Raw genomic sequence first — 6,000 nt, 5'->3', positions numbered from 1 at the left:
TCTATCATTTAAAATGTGCAGAGCAGATGAACAGGAAATTCATGGGAGAAACTCAAGCGTCTAACAGACACGTGAAAAGGTGCTCAAAGTTGTCGGTAAGCAAGGAGCTGGAAATGAAAGCCGGGACCTCCCACCTCACGCTTCTCAGATGAGCAGATCGTTGAAATCTATCGATAACGAGTGTCCCCACGTGTGTGGAGGCTCAAGACTTCTCGTACCTTCAGTGGGCGGCATGAAATGGTACAACTACTTTGGAGGGCAATTGGGCAGCATTTAGTGAAGTTAAAAACCCCTGTTCCTATTCTTTACAATCTGATTCTTTCAAAGCTGGAGGGAAGGGCGCGTGCAGCCCCGCTCACACGGTCAGAAGCCGGCAGTCACGGCTCTGTCCCTCCGGCGGCCGCCTCTCAAATAAGGAGAACCATCACATATACGGTGATTCATCTCTTAGTGGCATTTGAACATTTTAATAAATCGAGATTTTTTTTTCACTTGAACGATTGTCTTATAATTTAAAAAAAAAAAAGAAAAACTTCCAAAGTGTTTAATCCAAATAAAAGATCAAACCGTCAAATGTCAGTTCCTTGAATGTGTCAGTGTAAGTGATGTCAAAATTGCCAACGGAGGAAAAAAAGCAGTGGGTGTATTTTTAACTTAAAAGCTAACATGAAGCATCCAGTGTGATTGTGTGAAAATGTTTCCCAGAACATTCAACCACTCGAAAAATGGCCTGTTTTCTAAAAGGAAACCAAGGGTATTTTGCTGGAGCAGATCCATGTTTCCAAGAAGTTGAATTGGATTTTGAAGGAATCACGTCTTGAAAGAGACTGCCTTTAGGAACTGGTCCTCTCCAACTTTGCACGCATATACTGGGCTTCTAAGTTGGGCTTTTCAGCCACAAGGAACATGGGGACCATCACGCCGAGCTCCTTATTTGACAGATGATGAACATCATAAAGCATTTCTTACGGAGACCGTGGTGTGTCTTCCCAACTACCTGGTGATCTTTCTCACCTTTGGGGGAGCATAGCTTTCCAGTGGGAAAGCACCCGTAGGCCTGAGCTCCCCTGGGAGATGCACAGATACCTCAGTGTTGGGTTTTGTACATTCCAATGTTGAACCTTAAAGCAGGTTCTGCTTTGAGGTTCCAGAAAGAAATGGGAAAGCAGTTCCATAGCACCCCCCCAACAGCAACTGGGTGGGCCCGGGGGCCAAGGGTACATAGGCATGGCCTGACCGGCGTGGGATACTGTGCAATGATGTGTTAGGGCCATGTGCAGAGCTGGGGAGAACACCAAGAAGCCACGTCTGTAAATGTGGAAATAGTTCTTCGGTTGATTTGAAAGCATTTCCTGGACATCCGCTATGATGCAAGTCGTCGTGCAAGGCAGACCCTGGGAGGAGTCTGGAGCTGTGGGGCACTCGGTCCCCAGCTCAGTCTTCACAACCTAAGTTCTGTGAATGCACGAATGCACACGTGAACGCACACACACATCCAGAACATATTAATGTCTAAGCAGTATCTGATCAAATCGACCAAGGATTTGTAGGAGCCTGAAGAAGAACATAGGTCCTGTGAGGCGGAGCAGCGGGATGACTTCTGGAAAGAGCCGGAAGTGTCCGGTGTGCAGTGGAGTTAAGGTCACCAGCATTAATTATACACCTGCTGTGTGCAGGGAAGAAGCCCCCGAGGGGCATTGCCCAGTGACCTCGGATGGGGTCCATGGCTTTGAGGACCTAGAGCACGTCTTCGCCACTTTATAAAGCCAACTTCCAACCTGCCGTCTGGGGTCAGCTCTGATAATCCCTCAGGCTACAATGCAGACACGGCAGCTAAGAGATGGCACGAGGAGCCATGAAGCCGTAGCGGGCACCGAGCTGCTCACCAGGCCTCCGCCGCCAGCCAGCGGCCTGGGTGAAGGTGCGCAAGCGGGCGCTGGAGAGAGGCCGTCAGGGCACACCGACATTTCAGAGAACGCTGCCCGCTGCCCGAGAGAGCAAGACGCAGGGACCCTCGTCCGAAGGCGGTCGGCAGGGGAAGGCCAGGGGCTGGGAGTCCGAGAGGCCACAGTAGCAGCCGGAGACGCCGCTCGCAGAGCCACGCCGGGCTAGAAGCCCCCGAGCCGGGGATGACGCCCCATCTCCGAGCTCCGGGAACCGGGCCGAAGTGCGCCTCCAGCGCGGACGGGCTGTCTGCGGGGCGCGAGGGAAGCCCCGCACTTGCCGCAGGTCCCGGACGGAGACGCGGTGCGCGCGGGCGTCGGCCTCTCCCGGGAAGGCCCGGCTGGACCCCCGGACTCAGCCGCGGGCTGCCGGTGACGGGAGCCCGAGACACAGACTGCGGGAAGGCAGGGTCCCATCCGCTGGGGCGGGTGCAGCCGGCCCTTCTCCCGCCGACTGCAATCGACTGGTCCTGTGTCGCGCCAGGACAACCTCTCCCCTTGGCCCAGGAGGGGCTGCCATCCTGTCGACCTCGAGGTTCAGCCCCGACCCGTCGGAGCGCCTGCTTCCCAGCCACGGGGACAGGGTTGGGCCTGCTTATGTGACCTGGGCTGGGCCAGAGTCCTGCCCAGCCGCAGCCTGAGCCCGTGGGAACGCGGCGCGCATCCTGGTGCTGAGCCCGGCCCGCCCGGAGCGCGTCTCCGAGGCCCGCGGTGTCCCAGCCCCCCGGGGCCTGGCAGGGGCGCACCAGGGCCCCCCACCTGCGTGAACCCCTAAGCGCCCTGTTTTTCTTCGTCTAGTTTGGGGTGGCTGCCACTTAGAAAGACTCCTAACACAGCCTTTTATGATAATGGTTTTTAAAGGACCATCTTTAGGAAATTACAGCTAATAATTGCCCAAAATAGAAACAGAACCGGCTGTTCACGGAGGCCATTGAGAGAGAAATGATCTACAGTTTAGAGGTGCAGATAAGCCTTTGTGTGTATGCGCTATTTCCCGAAACCCTCCCTCTCCCTCCCCCCTCCATTTCTCTCTCTCCCTCTCTCTCTGTCTCTCTTTCACAGGCACACGCACGCACACACACACCCTTCATAAGTGTAAGGGATGAAATCAGTTTTCCCAGGTGCTAGGATGTCGCTAAGTACCAGAGGGCCGTAATTTACCAAATGGCACTTGATCACTCTGGAAGGGCTAATGGAATTTCTAAAACAACACCTGGCTCACTTTCTCAGAGCAGTTTTTGAATCGGTGGAATCAGGCTGGCCACTTTCATAAAATTCTAAGCCCCAGCCATAGTCGGACATTTTTAAATGCAAAGACATGGGCGCTGTCTGGTGGGGTAGAGCTGCTGGGGGTCTCACTTGAGAATCTGGACAGTTCTCCTGGAGCTCCCTGATGGGCCACACAGAACGTCTCTTGAGGAAATGGCCCCACACTGGTTCACCTTGGAGGGGGTCTGGATTCACTGACCTCTCTGTGCCCCTGCCAGACACACCCGGCAGCTTTCCACACTTGAGCAGGACACAGATCACCCCAGAATGGGCTTTTCGTCAAATCCTGGCCTGGCCTTAAGTCTCAGAGAGGTCCCTGCTTCCCAGGCCCCCTGGATGCTGGGAGTCCTGGCCGCGGACTCAGGCCAGTCCCCACTGCTGCATCTCACCAGGCCACCGTCCAGGTGCCCACAGGTGTCAGCCACTTCCCAGAGCAGCCCATCATCTCCCCACCCACTCCCCGGGTCTCCCCAGAGAGACGAAGCCCTGAGAATGTGACAACGCGGGCCCAGGAGTCACAAGACCCCGTAACCCAGGACAGTTCTGGTACAGGAATGTGAGGCCTTGGGCAAGTCACTGAGCCTCTCTGGGCCACAGCTTCCTTATGTATAAGTGAACGGATTGGACAAGGTCAGTGTTTCCCACTGTCCATGGCCCAAGGCTTGAGCCTGGCGGTGGGGCTGGTGCGGACGGGGCGGAGCCGGGAGTGTCCCATCCCCTCCAAATGCGGGCAGTTCCGGCTCCCTCCGAGTCACTGAAGAGCGGGCTCCCGTGGCTCAGGACAGAGAGGCATGAAGTCCACCTTAGTCCGCTATCCTGAAAGGCTTTCTAGTTCCGGGATGCAGTGAGCAGGGAAACCAATGGCTCCTCCGTAAATGCACCAGAAGACCAAAGAGAAACCTGGAGAGAATGGATGGTCATTTGGGGGGAACAGCCCCATGCCCCGCTTTGGCCATGAAACACTGACTTCCTTCCAGCAGAGAAATAACACATACCTGGTCCCCTCCTCATCCTGTCAGTAAGTGTTCACTACGTATTGGTAAGTGAATAAAATATGAAACAAGAAGATTGTTGAACTTAGGTTTAATTTAACACTTGAGTTTTTAAAAACCTCTACGTAAGGATTAAAGATCGCTCTGTGAAATAAGTTCTCCCCTCTAATAGAAGGCTAAAACCAGCTGAAAGGGAGAAATATTATTTTTTGGTTTTCTACTTATTAATGTAGAATTTTTTTAAAAGCACATTGGGAACGTTTTATAATCCTCTCAACATTTCAAGGATTAGAAAATTAGAGAAAGGTCAGCAAAGCAGGGTAAAATCTATAATGCTCTGATTGTTCTGAATTCAAAATGCTAGAAGAGAAATATTTTCACATCCACAGTTTCAGAAGGACTGACTGTTGCCCATTGTGAGCCGGCTTTAACCCTCCCTGAGCCGCCCAGCTGCTGTAGGGGGCATCTGGGATCCAAGTTCGCAGCTGTGCGCGTGAAAGGTCCATACCCCATGATTCATTCCATCTACACCACCGAGCCCTCGAGGGTCTCGTGCAGCTGCAGAGAAATCTTGACCTTTCATGCAGCTGCTCAGTGGCCTCTGTTTCCCCAGTGAGATCAGAAGCAGTCAGGTCCCAAGTCAAGCAGCAGACCCGGGACTCACGCCGCGTCCTGACCAGCCACAGCACGGTCTGGAGTGGCCGACTCCATTCCCAGACCGCACCCAGGGTCTCATTTGTTCACAACATAAGCATCTCTCAGGCCACCAGACACAATGACGTACCCAATGGGGCCGCGCCCGGCAGCTCCTGGAAGGTGGCCAAAGTCACGCCTGTACTGTGACCTGAGTCCTGATCTGTGAACTTTGAAGTTCAGGTCTCTCCGAGGCCCCTGTTTTCTACTGCTCACCTGCCAGGCTGTGACGGTGGGGTGGAAGGAGACAAAATGTATATAAAAGCAATTAGGAGGGAGCGAAGATGTCATCTGCCGGCTGGGGGGCAGTCCACCTGTGCCCAGCAGAAGCATCTCAGCCGTCTGGGCATCCCTCAGTGAGTAAGTCAGTCAGGAAATCAGCGAGTCCTACAACGTTTGTTGGAAGCCCCAGGCACTGTGCAGAGGCTGCCGGATGAATAGATACTGTTTCTGCTCTCAAGGACTTTATTGTCTAATGTGTGAGAAAGACAAATAAATAATAACAGCACGAAAATGCTACAGGCACAGTACAGACAGTCTGCTCTGGAAGCTAGAGGAAGGGCGATGCACTTCCACAAAATCGTGTGTTTGGAGCATTTTATGTGACTATTTTTATCTGAAAATTATTTTTCCATCAAATTGTGGTTTTCAAAGACCCACTTTAAAACATGATTGCCATGAACTGTGGGATTCCTAATGCGTGTAAAAGTAGAATGCGTGAAAATGATACGACAAAAGACGGGATGGGGGAAACACAAGTAACAGTTTCAGTTGCAAGGGCTTGGCTCTCCCGGTGAAGTGGCACAGTGTCACTGGCTGGGGACTGTGGCCCCTCAGGGGCCCCAGTAGAGCCTAGCAGGAGAGACAAGCAACGAAGAACAGCTAACAAGACCTCGAAGTGGAGATGTGTGAAGTACAAGAAAGTACTCAGTTTGAAATGTGTGTTTATGCATATTCTACCACCACAACAATAAAAATAATCAATGCTCCATTGATTAAAACATGGGATGAAAAAATGGAAAAAGGAACGAGATGATAGATGCAAACCCAAAGATAAACCCAAATCATCGCAGACATAAATGGGCCAAGCAGGCCAGTTAAAA

The sequence above is a fragment of the Meles meles genome, chromosome 4 (genome assembly GCF_922984935.1).
Source record: "Meles meles chromosome 4, mMelMel3.1 paternal haplotype, whole genome shotgun sequence".
Classification (NCBI taxonomy): domain Eukaryota; kingdom Metazoa; phylum Chordata; class Mammalia; order Carnivora; family Mustelidae; genus Meles; species Meles meles.
This window is presented reverse-complemented; position numbering follows the sequence as displayed.